Genomic DNA, 15,121 nt, shown 5'->3' on the forward strand with positions numbered 1-15,121 from the left:
CATGTTTAACGCGGTCAAGCCCTTTACACAATTATTGTATAAAACCAGAATCAGGTTAATGTGAAAATTAAATTATCAACCATATCAATTTACACTAGTACAGTACCGGTAAATTGTAAATTGTACACACCGTTGACTCAGGTCTGTTTGCGCAGCTTTGTGAGGAAATAGTGATAACTGTGGGTATAGTGAGTGAACAGGGGCATATTTGACATATACATTTGACAAAACAGCTGGTGTGCAATCATATAGTTTAGCTGTCAAAAGAGTGTTACTTTCCCAACCACCAAATAACCATGAAGTGCAAACCATTCACAAATAATAGACACAGAAGAAGCAAAGGAAAAGGTCACATAACAACAACATGACAAGTCTGACAGCAATACAAAATAACAACAAACTATTACTTGCGCGCTCTGCTTGCGCAAGTAATAAGTATAAAGTCCTCGATCAAATGTATTAAGGATTTTATACTTGTACATATTTGTAACTATTTAATAGTTACAATATTAAAACTAGAAAAAGTGCTGCTCAGAGCACAGGTCAGGTATGTCATTGTGATGTAGTATCTGTAGAAGTTGAGGAATTTATCTTGATGAAGTTACAGTATTGCACAGACATACTTTAGATGCCAATCTTAGCCAATCAGAATGGAATATGAAAAATCACCCGTGTGAAGTGAGGGGCGCTCTTATCATCTATTTGCTTCATTGTCAATGGGAATTTGTGTAGGACAAAAATACCGATTTGCTCAGACACAGATGACGTAATTCTCCATTCATTGTCAATGGCATATAATGTTTGTGTTAGGACAAAGATTTACTATAGCTGAATATAGTCGGACAGATCCGTCTTGATCACATGACTAGAGAGATAATGTGTACCGATTTGCGTGGTGTTTGGAGAAAATCTGTAGGATCGCTAGTCAAAAACGTGTTTTGCTAAACTTGGCCTGCTGGTGGTGCTATAACAGGCCAATGTGAATAATTTGCACAACTGGTTCTGCTCTGACCTCCAGGGAGTGTGCACAGTTTCACACCAATCTGTCCAATGGTGCCGGAGATTAGCTGTTAACAGATGGACGAACGAATACATACACATGGACGGGCGGGGGCGAAAATATAGTCTCGGCCACGGCTTCGCCCTGGTGGAGAATGGAGACAACAACCAAATACCATAGTTCTTTTTATATGCCTGCCTATGATGATGAAGTTAATACAGCACAAATTTGCTAGGAAAAAGACTCATGAGAACAGGTTGAAAATAATTAAGACAATAGACAAAGTGCGTGAGCATTCGCCTGCATGTGTGCATTTGCGCGCACAAAACTGGTCCAGCCTGCAGTACAGTTAAAAGTTAAAATAAGCTTGACACCCCTGCCTCACAGGAAATATCAGTTGAAGTGCAATGGCAATTCACCCATTAGATTTTGAGCAAGTTGAACTTTTGACCATAATGGTGCTGCTAGAGTGAACACCATGGGTCACCAAGATCAATAGAGCGGAGAGAGCCTACCATGGGGCTCAAAGTACAGTATTCATGTTGGAAAAGAAAATTACAGAACTTTCGACTTTGCACCATAGGAGTGAAATCCTTATTGGTCTTCCCACATTATAGGCCAGGCAATGCTGCTTAATGTGCTCTCCTTTGCACGCATGGCTGAGACCATGTGTTCCGCGTATGTCCCCTGAAGGGTCCTATACACAAGGAAAGGCTATTTTCAGCACCCACTTTGCAGTGCTGCCCTGTGCCCATTTGACTGACAGCTCAGCGGGAGGGTAGCAGAAAGGCTCTACGTCGCCCCTGGATGACACGCCAATCAGAACACAACCCACCGCTGTTATTCTTGGGCATTCAGAATGTGTGTGTGTACATGCAGGTGTGTCTGCCAATGGATCCTCGTGTGCAAGCATTGTGTGCGTGCGTGCGTGCGTGCGTGCGTGCGTGCGTGCGTGCGTGCGTGTGCATGCATGCATGCGTGCGTGCGTGCATAATTTATGTGTATGTGTGCACACCTGCTTCTGTCTGTATGAGTTTGGATTGTATTAAAAACTGTCTCAATTGTCTATGAGGTATCATGACTGTAATCTCAATGACAGCATCAACCATCGGGGAAGGTTGCCGTATATTACATTAGTCGATGGGTGGCTCTTCAAAAACAGATTTTACGGTCTCATTAGAAGGTGGGTGTAAGTGCAATGCCAATGATGACAGAATACACTCTAAAAGTGCATTATTCAAGATAATTCACTGAATGCCTAAGCCACTTTACATATTCCTGGTCTAAGGGAGGAAAACATGATGTTTAAGATTATGTTGTACTTGTGTCTTCTGGAAGAATTTAGATTCAGGGTTGCTTCCAGCTTCACATGGCATCAATACAAGCAGATTCTGGTAGGACCTAGCCTCGGTCCCAGGCTTACTTATCTGCGAAAAGAAAAGCCTGGTCACAACGTAAGGCAGAGAAGCTATCGGCGGATGTATCCTCCAGAACATCCGTCAAATGTATTTCCCCCGGATACGATATTTTCCCGACCAATCACAACACTTGTTTCATTCGCGGAGAATGTAAACCGATTTGTAAAGCATCAACGTAATTTCCTTGGGCAATACTTACAATCCTACAACTTCCGCTGATAGTCTTTTCAGCGTAGGTCTTGCCCAGGGTGCCATGGACCTCATTAAAAATGTACACTGTTCACAGGAAGCGCTCAATGGAGCATATGGGGAGATGGGATTGGATGGGAGAGAAGATGGAGAGATAGAAACAGATGAAAGAAGAGAACAAAGGATGGCTTAAGAGATGGGAAGAGGAGACACGAGGGGCAAGTGTCCCCCTTTTGAAGTCACACTAAAAGCAGAATGTCAAGTCCTAGATTTTTGCAGTAAAGGTTGCATAAGTCTTGGCACTGTGTGTAAACTATATCGGCTACTAATGTTTTCCACCCTGTTTGTCTGTTTGTTTGTCCTTGCATGCCAATTAAGCCAGAATATATTAAGCCACAATATTTGATAGTAAAAAAACATATATAAAAATGATTCATCATGGAACAAGGAAGAACTGATTAACTGGTCACACCTCAACATGCCACTGAGTGTTGGTAGCTAGCTACCCCATGTGTAGACTAAAACACAATTATCTCATGTATTGTTTGTATCTGGGATGTACAGCATTTGAACGATACGATTATATTTCAACCAATCTGTTTGACAGAGTATGTTTTTGTTATTTGTTATTTGAATATTCCCAGTGCAACACTATATGATATGATATATGACATAGTACTTTATCTGTCTTGCGGCCCAGCAGCCAAGTAAGCAGAACACATATACACACATGTGACATAACACAAAGAACAACAATGTACATACATAAATACATGAAGGAAAGAGCAATATCCACCGCCTAGACTCCCCCCTGGCTACTACAACTCCTGATTAAGCCTCAAAGTCGACTGGTGGACAAAGGACCTCTTTAGTCTGACCTTATTGTATGCTGGTACACCATATCTCCTTCCTGAAGGTAGCAACCTATATTCTCCATACAACACATGCTTAGTATTGAGCAGTTTTTATTGTAGTTTGGACATTGTTGCAATTACCCCTCTCTGCCAGGAGACGGAGACAATTTGCATAAAACATACAGATTGTGACTTTAAATGAAGGGCATTACTCCTTAATTAATATGCCTAAACCTTTTAGCCATTTTTTACTATTTTGAAAAACAAATAAGAGAAAATAGCTGATTACATTGACACCTTGTGAACTTGTAGATCGGCTATTTGAACTATTTGACATGGATATGCATTTTGAAAATAGCAACAATTGCAATTGCATTTACAGACCATTCTAGATGTGACCCAACAATATTAAAAGTGCTGGCCGGCCACTATATAATAATATTGGTCTACATAGAAAAAAACATGTTAGAGGAGAGATGCTCAGTAACATCTGACAATCACTAGGCTAAGAATACATACCGTCATACATTATAAGCATAAACATACACTGGCATCAACTGGCTTTGTCACAATTTTCAAACCTTTCTAACATAACTGGACATGGGATTACCCTTGGATATTTCCCATGGTATTTCCATGAGATCTTTTCGTTAACACAATACCACTCGCATGGGAATTCCCTGGTATTCTCATTGTGTATTTTCCCCCATGAACGTATGATTTTAATAAGAAACAAATGGAATTAGCCATAAACCATGCCTTTCGTGTGAATTCACGCCACCCTGATGGTTTACCAGGCTAATGTCCAATGGGACACGGTGAAAATATATAGGTCCAATGGATTCTCATGCGTAAGGGTCATAGGGGACGACAGGGAGACGACATAGGTGCCAAGGATTCCTATGGGGGTAGCCGGTCCCATGGATTACCATGGATTTCCAATGGGAATCCCATGGGACTTCATGGTTAGACAGCATTATAATTATAACAGCATTATAACGTTGTCTAACCGAATCAGTGCACAAACTAAGGACAGTTTTTTCCTAAACTAATTGTAAGGATTGTAAAGGAATCACATTACCGGTATAGTATGTTCAAGGACAACTGCCCATTCATTCAATTGTGTTCCTAGACCATTCGTCATTGTGCAACGAAAGCTGTGTTCTGTGAGTCTGTTGGAGTCGACATGCAGCCATGTTATGTTTTATTGCGTACAAGCAGTGTGATCAGCACGTGTCATTATATTATTATTATTATATATTACTCCTCCAGATTCTGTCCAAAAATCCCGCAAATCGTTACACACTACCTCTATTGTCATGTGTTCAAGACGGATCTGTGCGATACCCATGTTTCATATTCCATCCTTGGCTAACATTGGCTTCAAAGGATTGGCCCGTTTTGAACAAAAAGCCTCAAATCATGAACGCAGCGGGTTTTGAGTGCTTATGTAAACATCCTGCAGGATGTGTCCCAATATACAGTTTCTAGACTGTTCTATTTACAGTATGTGCTGAGCAAAGCCATTTTAAGTTTATTGGTTCACCTCAGATCACCCAGATCACTCAAATTAAAATAATGCTGGATCTTGCTACAAAGCAGTAACAAAACAATCAAACTAAATAGTAGGACATAGTCATAACTATTCAACATATACAAATAGCCTATTTATGATAAGAAATAGGAACTCCACAAGGAGTCAAATGTCCACACAAATGCAGTATTTCTTGTGTTATATAGACACTTTTCAAACATCTCACCTCCGCTCCAACCCTCTCACTCTCCTTCACTGACCCCTCTCTGCATTTTTTATCTCTTTGTGCCTCTTGCTACCCCTGTCTCTTTTCTTTTCTCTTCCATACGTACCCCTCCCGTCGAGCCCCCACCTTCTCTGAAGACTTTCCCTCAAATCTTTTCCCTCACTCCTCACTCCTTCGCCAGCCGTAGGATTGTACATTATAACCTTGCATAAACACCAGTTAAAGGAAGAGTGTCTGGTAATTTGTGCTGGGGGGGGGGGGGGGGGGGGTTAAGTGGGCGTTCTGTCCCTCAATGCCAGTGGACAGAAGATCGGCTGTTCTGTTCCTTCATTAGTAAAACAGTGACATGGGATAGCGCCATGGCAACCACCACTGAACAACCACCGTGACTGTGTCACGAGAGAAAGGCAATGAGACAGAATCTTACTATGTGAGGGATGGTGCGTGCGTGCGTGCGTGTGTGCGTGTGTGCGTGCGTGTATGTGTGCTGGTTCGGGCACATGGGTGCATGTGGGGGAGGTATTCTGTTAATTAGCTATACTGGCTTAAGTTACACTCCTTTTACAATCAATAGCTGTGATGGCTTCTAATAAGCAGTCTGCGCTTTATTTTTTAGTCAATTATGGGGAAAGAGGACTGCTGCCTGGTCTTCTAAATAGATCGCTTTCCATTTTAACAACATATCTTGTTGGTGAAAGTCATTGTGTCAAAGTAGCTGAGGAGCAGTGCAGGGGCAGAAAGTACTAGGGATCTAGTCAGATGTATGGAGGATGGAGATGACTGGGACATCGCTGGAGGGCTCATCAGAGGACGACTATAGTCTCTCGAGACAGACTGTTGACTCAGACTGTTGACAGATTGGGGGATGACAAGAACTAGTTGCAGGGCTCAATGATGTCGAGAGAAAATCACATATGATTGTTTGTGTGTATACATTATATTGATATAAAGGTCATTTGGGGATCCAGCACAGCCTGCCAAGTGCCCCCCTTTATTTGCACATTGAGCCAGGAAGTCAAGTCAATTTTTTTTTCTAGAGCACATTTAAAACAACCAAGGTTGACCGAAGTGCTGGACAACATAAAAACAAACATATACAGTAGAAAAAATGCACACTAAGATACAGTAGAAACATTTTTCACGAAAGAAAAAAAAAGAGGAATAAGGGACATGTCTTTTACCTTGCAGTCAAATTTGATTGCATCTGGGGCACTGTTTTACTCTTCCACCATCTCCACTGGCTATAGCTGTTCATGGAAGTGAGGGAATGAAGATTGGTGAGTTTATTGAAGGGGTCAATTAAGGTGACATTTCATCTTGGTGACATTCAGGATATATATATATATATATATATATATACACGCATTTCAATTAACTTGTTGATTTTGGTTACATAATGCTGAAGGGACAACTGATGTTTTATTGAAGTCAAATGTGGAAAAAAGCTACTTAGTATGTGATGATGTTTTATACACGGTGGGAGTCATCATCACCCAATCTGACATTGTTCTCTAAACAACCTCCCGGGTACATGCTTTAGTTTCCGACATACCATTGGTCCGAACGACAACCTGTCTCAAACCTTAACCTACCCATAACCTCCCACGGAAGCAGCGCATCCCTCACCAACCTTAATCCAGTCACCGCAACCTTAACGCATCCCTCACCAACCTTAATCCAGTCACCGCAACCTTAACGCATCCCTCACCAACCTTAATCCAGTCACCGCAACCTTAATGCATCCCTCACCAACCTTAATCCGGTCGTTTTAGCGCATCCCTCACCAACCTTAATCCGGTCACCAACCTTAACGCATCCCTCACCAACCTTAATCCGGTCGTTTTAGCGCATCCCTCACCAACCTTAATCCATTCACCAACCTTAACGCATCCCTCACCAACCCGTCCTTAACGCATCCCTCACCAACCTGAATCCGGTCGTTTTAACGCATCCCTCACCAACCTTAACGCATCCCTCACCAACCTTAATCCGGTCGCTTTAACGCATCCCTCACCAACATTAACGCATCCCTCACCAACCTTAATCCGGTCGTTTTAACGCATCATCCCTCACCAACCTTAACGCATCCCTCACCAACCTTAATCCGGTCGTTTTAGCGCATCCCTCACCAACCTTAATCCATTCACCAACCTTAACGCATCCCTCACCAACCCGTCCTTAACGCATCCCTCACCAACCTGAATCCGGTCGTTTTAACGCATCCCTCACCAACCTTAACGCATCCCTCACCAACCTTAATCCGGTCGCTTTAACGCATCCCTCACCAACATTAACGCATCCCTCACCAACCTTAATCCGGTCGTTTTAACGCATCATCCCTCACCAACCTTAACGCATCCCTCACCAACCTTAATCCAGTCAGACCAATGGTATGTCGAACAAAAGTCTGCCCCCCCCCCCCAACATCCCCATCAGAGGGCAACCAGAGTATCATCCCAACAGATAAAATGTCTGTTGAGATATAATTATTCCTGACTGTTGTATGTGATTAGAACAAAAAGCAAGATGCTGCCTTGGGGTGTGTCTGTAATTTGTCACCCTGGCCTACTTTCACTTTCTGAGAGAGTCATGTCAAGTCAAGGAAACAAATAATGCTTCCAGCCAGACGGTGTTGAATTATTGAATGTACGCAGACAAGAAGTCAAAAATCGAACTAAATTATGAAAATCAAGACTTTTTATTGTGGACAAAATATCAGCCAAATAACAGCCACTCAAACAATGCGTCAGTATAATTTCCAGAGGCATCCGACTTATTTTGGCTGGAGCAGGCCACAAATACCAGCATTATGTCCACAATTAGTGCTTCTTGACCAGTGCTTCATACGCCAGGCATGATTGCTCCAGCCATGCGATCTATAGACTTGCATAATCTTAGAGCAAGGAGACCTGTGGGAAAAATCATGGCTGACCCCTCCAACCCCACCAATCTCATTAAAAAATCCTCTGGAGGAAACTGTGGTCACTGAAGACCAAATCACTACCTCACCTGAACAACATGTATTAACCCAATCTGTGGCTTTCATTAGACACGCAGGCTAGTCACGCCCATCCCAACCGAGTGACACGTGTTGCCTTGCAATAAACTGTGTACATAGCAAACATAATGAGTCACTTTTGTAATTTAGCTTTGCATGTAGGCCTACCTCATTAAGTCAACTTTGTCCAAATGTCCTGTTACAGTAGGCTATGTGCCATGTGGATTGTTTGACTAACCAGCAGCAGGCTCTGCATGATTGACATGAATAGCCTCTGCCGCCCATGTTTTCATTCTGTTAAGTGGACCTTGCGTTAGTGTGCCTTCGCAATGCTTAAGCATGTGATTACAACGGAGTGCAGATTGAGAGAGGGAGAGAGAGAGAGAGAGAGAGAGAGAGAGAGAGAGGACCCCATAGACCTCATTTACTTTTTTAATAGAATCCCTAATCAGAGATAAAAAAGAATAATGGAGGCTTCAGGCAAGCGAAGTGTTTGGAGGACTTAATGAGATAACAATAGATCCATACAAACAATGTTGAAAGGAGAGGAAACAGCTGAGGCGGGGCACAAAAACAAACGAGGGCAGAGGAAATGTGTTCTTGGGTTGATTTGTTTACAAAATCAACTATAGGTCGCGTCTGAGGAGTAGTCAGACTGAATTGCTTATACAGTTATACAGATAGTGAGAGGTTCAATTACTGACCTGAAAACCCACTTTTTTAGGTCACTGTGTGTATTTTGAACACGCATTTGTATTTTAAATTCTAGATACTGTATCTAGCCGATAACAAGAACTTGAACACCTGCAACAGGTTGCTCTGCATATTGCCTGTCATATAGTGTCAAGTGTGTTTTTCTTTTCAAGTCAGCAGACTCAGCAAAAGGGCTCAGAAAGTCAGCTGGGCCAGTAGTTTTGAAATGAGCCTGGACAGTCTAGACATGATAGTCAAGGACAGGGTGAGGTCCTATATCCTTCAAAGAAGATGCCACCTCACAGGATCACCCCATAAGGAATGATTTAAATCAGGGGTGTCAAACTCACGGCCAAACTCACAGCCCCCAAAGAGATCCAATGCGGCCCTCAACAGGGTTTTCAGAAAAGTAAAAACATACTTGTGACTGTGCTGCAGGCCCCCCTCCTTCCACTGGCACTGACTGCCTGCTAATTGCCATTTCTGCTCTGTCTCTACTGCTGCTGACACCAGCCTAAAATAATACATATACTGATTGCCGATTGTTGAGGAGATGTAACTTGCGATCTCCAGTCTATTCAACGATCACAATCAGAGGTATAGACCAGGGGTTCTCAACATGTGGGTCGCGACCCTTCGGGGGGTCGCCAAATTATTTTGAGGGGTCCCCAAATTATATTTTAAAAAAAGAATTGCAACTGAATGGCTGGAATATGGAGTTTACATAAACTTTCCGTAATGATTATATCTGGTTTCAGTATTCATTTATGACATATTTTCTCTATTATAATGTTATTTTTGCAGTCAGTTTGTATTGGGGGTGGGGAAGGGGTGCGGGACGGGGTCGCGAGACATAATAATAATAATAATAATACATTTTATTTATATGGCGCCTTTCAGGTCACTCAAGGTCGCCTAACAAAACAGAAAAATACAAAACAATAAAGCAAGTTTAAAAATACAGCAAGTTTAAAAAACACACAAAAGGCCTGCAGCAGACTTCTACTCAAGGTGGGAGTAGGCTTGTCTGAAAAGGTGAGTTTTGAGGTGGGATTTGAAGGTGGGGAGTGAGTCCATGTTTCGGATGTCGGGGGGAAGGCTGTTCCAGAGGCGAGGGGCAGAGCGGCTGAAAGCTCTACCCCCCATGGTGGACAAACGAGCTGGGGGAACAGTGAGGTTGGTGGAGGAGGCAGACCTGAGTGACCGGGTGGGAGTGTTGATATGGATGAGATCAGACAGGTAAGGGGGGGAGAGGTTATGGATGGCATTGAATGTGTTGAGGAGGATTTTGTAGTCTATGCGGTATTTGATGGGTAGCCAGTGGAGTTGGTGAAGAACGGGGGTGATGTGGGAGATGGCAGGGGTTTTGGTGATGATGCGGGCTGCAGCGTTCTGGACCAGTTGGATTTTATGGAGGAGTTTGTGGGGGAGACCGAAGAGAAGGGAGTTGCAGTAATCGAGGCGGGAGATGACCAGAGAAAGGACTAGGATGGCAGTGTTGTTGGGGGTGAGTGAAGGGCGGAGGCGGTTGATGTTGCGGAGGTGAAAGTAGGCTGACCGGATGGTGTTATTGATGTGGGTATGAAAAGATAGGGTGCTGTCGAGGACGACACCCAGACTCTTGACCTGGGGGGAAGGGGAAACCGAGGAGTTATCTATGGTGAGTGTAAAACTGGGCTGCTTGGTGAGTGAGGATTTGGTGCCAATGAGGGTTAACTCTGTTTTATTGCCACATGGCAAAAGCATTTCCGGGGGTCCCCAGCCAAAAACGTTGAGAACCCCTGGTATAGACTACTCTTTGCATAGGTAAAAGGAAAGTCCTTTCCTTTTTTATAGCTGGAAGTGAGTTTAATTTACCTTACCGCTGTGGAGAAACAGGGAAGAATTTAAAGTTTTAAATGTTCTTCTTTCTGCTGCCATCAGCATTTACATCTCCCATGACAATCCCGTGGGCTGAGGTCAACTAGGACCTCAGTCTATAGTCAATATAATGTACATTTTACACAGACACGCACGCACACACGCACGCGAGCACACGCACACGCACACGCACACGCACACACACACACACACACACACACACACACACACACACACACACACACACACACACACACACACACACACACACACACACACACCGCCTTCCCAAAACAGCACAGGTACACGAAGAGCCATGTACTACAACTGTAGCCAGCTGCCATGAACACTCCTGTGTCTGTTTTCAACAGAAGAGGAAATTTGAAGGTGCTCTACTTTGTAGGAAGTGGAATAAATGGCTACCCAGGTGGTCACAAAAGCTGACGGGAGACATTTTTGTCACTGGCTTCACTTAAACAGCATCTGTTCAATCCAGACTGGACGTGTCTCAAGTAGATTCAGGCGTCTCCTGTGGATCTGCGTTACTGGGACTGGATAAAATCCAGAAATCTCAGAAAGTGTTGACGGGTGCTGAACAAAAAATAAAATATATACGTCGTACAGAAGAAGGCACACCGTCTGTTATGCTCCCAATAAGTTTATTACAGTAAGGTTTCGACCCTTCCGGGTCTTTGTCAGGAATGAGACTTCATTATTCAACTTCATTATGAAACCTCCACTATTGTAATCATTGTTTGTTTGACATAATTGGAATGGGGGCATCATAGTAAATTAGTCACTTAACTGGGGCCATGCACACTTACATTTTAGCGCATTCAAAAGCTCCATATAGTAGAGATCCCCGCACATGACCTATATATAAGTGCTTTGAATGGACCTATTGGCCAACCAACATTGCCATCCATTGGCCCTACGCGGCTAGTGAGGCAAAACATGTAGGCCTATCTACACTTATTATTATTATTATTATTATTATTACATGCAGGTTGTGTAATAACCTGTAACTATCAGTAATGAACAAGACTATTTAATTTTATATTCTGACAACACTTGGGACTATACTCTCTGGAGTGACAAGAGTGTCTCTATAGTCTATGCCTGACAAGTATGAACCTCTATCGTTGAGGTATACTAACCCATAGTACCTAAGTCGAAATCAACAATTCACATCTTAAAATGCAACATTATGCATCAGAAAAACATACAGTAGGCTGAGTCATAGGCGTATTACAACTATGTGCATATGTGGCATAATAATTAAATACTGTCTCAACTCAACCTGTTTTGGTTTAACTCTGGGAACATTTTGCAGACTGGACGAGTCTTGACAACCACTGAGTGAAACATTAAAACCATTAAAACAATTAACAATTATAAGACTCACTGGAAGCCAATGCAAATGTCTGAGAACTGACGTAATGTGTTCAGCTTTCATAGTTACTTGCGCAAGCAGAGACGTGCAAGTAATGTTATCAGTCAGGTGCTACGGTTTACGATGGTGACGTAATGATGATATGTTTCAGTGTCAGGGACATACGCATCAAACCACCCGAGTAACCACATTATACCACTAATCACTCAGAAATTACCTATACATACACATAGACATATACACATAATATAGACATATGAGCACATGACGTGATGAATATATGTACCAATGCCAGGGTATAATTGGTTATCGATGGTGACGTAACGATAACATGTTTCAGTGTCGGGTGGACTAAAGGTAATGCCCCTATGTATACATGTATGTAATCTGACACCACTGCCATAACAGGCATAAGTAATCTTTGCCATACTTAAAAATACTACTTTTTCTCCTCCAAAAGCAAGGTACGTAGCAAATAGCTAAACCTAATAATTCAATATTGCAAACGTTCCTTCACAGAGAGGCTGAGATTTGAAAGTTTGTAGCGGTCTACAGTACTTGCACGATCTGCTTGTGCACTAGTAGGCCATTTATGGCCTACTTGTGTGCAACAAGCAAGTAGGCACTCGACAGAGTGCAGTTCTAGTTATAGTTAGAATTATAGCAGCATGCTGCATGCGTTCTGAATGAGCTGTTAGTTGCTGTGCGGTCGTTTTTGCGTTTCTTCATTTTCATTACAGTATACTAGACTAGACTTAACGTGCTGCAGCTATACTATACTAGTCTAGACTTAACGTGCTGGAGATAATGGCTATATGCATGTTTTATGTCTTAAAAGACAGACTTCTGGCCCAGGCCGTAGCGTAACGGTCTGGGCACCGGACTGGTGATCCAGTCGCGGTGTGCCGCGGGTTCGACTCCCGGACCCGACACGGCCTTTACCGCATGTCATCCCCCCATCTCTCTCCCGTTTCCTGTCAGCCTACTTTCTATCCCTTAAAAAATCAATAAAGGCGTAAGCCACAAAAAAATATCTTAAAAAAAAAAAAAAAAAAAAAAAAAGACAGACTTCCTCGACTCTAGAAAAGCCATACCACAAAACATAATGTAATTTTCACTTCCCCACGTTTATTTTCCCTGTGTTCATTATGTTCATTTTGTATTTACTTCTACTCTGTCTACTGTGTTGTAGCCTACTAAGTCATATTATAACAATCAGAACTATTGAAGTTATAAGTCTGAGTTATGAATAAAATAAAGAAATAAAGGTCCTGCACCTACAGAACGACAGTAAATCGTAACACTGGAAACGAACAGTATTGTAGAGCAAAAGAAAACACAAAACTATTTCCTTTTAACTGAAATTGCATCGTTTACAGGTAGATCAAACAAAAATAATTAAATTGGTCAATCAATGTCCATTCAAAATGTAAATGAAAATGTTCAATTCACTTCAGATTCTCCCCTGAAATGTCCCTTTAAAGGTGCCCCAAAGTATTCCAAAAGTAACCCCGAAAAAGGTAATCCAAGTATCCGATTGTCCCGAACGTTGTAGATCCTCTTTTATTCTATTAGGTAGTCCAAAAAACTTATGAAACATTAAAGGCAATGCATTGCTTACCGGAAAAAATGAAAAGGTATATGCTGCTCACCCAACCTTTAAGTCGGACGTGGTCCGCTGCATGGGTCCTTTGTTCACCAGCTCTGATCGTTTGTTCAGAGCTCAAAGCCTCAGAAAGTGTCCGTCCAAACGTTCTCTCCTTCCCTAAACAAACTGTGTGGTTGTTTGAGTTCAGTTCTGATTTGGCTTAGTATTGGCCTTGAAAAGAGGATGTTTGACAAAGAATAATAACCACACCAAACCCTCTTCTAACATGCCCAAAATGGAACCCAGGCTCGGCGCCTCACTTCCTTTTCTTGTATACGTAGCTTCCTGGAAGTTCACCTGCTTCCTGCAATGAACTATTCCTGGAACTATTGCTCACACATATTTCCCCACAGCTCCCCTCCTGATCAAACCTTGTCATTTGTCAACAGAAAATTGATGACCATGGTTCGACTACACAAAACACATATATTATATTCTCCGTACTACATTTCAGTGTTAAATATTCAACCATAGTTTAACCAACGAATTCCCTTGTTATTCCCCAGTATGTTTCATTTTCTTTCAATACTCATACCAGGACAGGAAATACATTATTTCACACATTGTATGTGGCAGTGTCACTATATGAGTTGTGCGCTTAAGCAATAAGGACTTTTAGTACTAACAGGACTGGAGAAGCACAGTGGTGAGATGGGTTGGATTAGGCTGCATATTGTCAGTGTGTGTGTTTTGCAAGCAGATTCAGCCATGCATGGCTATTGACATGACCGTCATTACGTTTAAGAGCAGTGTGCCGCAATCAGTGAAATATGGCGTATTGGTAATTTCCACAGTGTCATGGAAGAAGATCCTCGTAAATATAACTTCTCCCAAGAGCAAACTATATAGTGTCCTTGTGCTAGAGTCGTCACTCGTCAATAACAAATCTATGGAAGCTTAAACTGATCAACAAGCACAGATCATTTGGAAAATAAATAGTTCAATGATGATTAGTAAACCTTTCACGAAGGAGAAACCTATTTGGATATACTATGCCTATAGCTTCATTATGGTCTGTGTGTGGTGACACAAAATCTGTTGGGTTTCATTGTTGCAACATGTGGATGTGGGTTAGATTTAAAAACATATATTTATATATTTTTTTAATATAAGTTGAAACGGAAAAGCATAATTAACATAACATATAAAGCAAGTTTGTATGAATCTGGGGACCTTCAGTGATGACAATAGCAAAAGCATGTGCCAGTTGACCTAGTCCAAGCAGGTGGTGGATGGTGCAAGAGGACACACATGCTCACAAACACTCCTAATGAGTCAGATGTGTTAATGAAGGTAACCTCTGACCTT

This window comes from Protomyctophum parallelum (assembly GCF_964188405.1).
Source record: "Protomyctophum parallelum genome assembly, chromosome: 10".
NCBI classification, from domain to species: domain Eukaryota; kingdom Metazoa; phylum Chordata; class Actinopteri; order Myctophiformes; family Myctophidae; genus Protomyctophum; species Protomyctophum parallelum.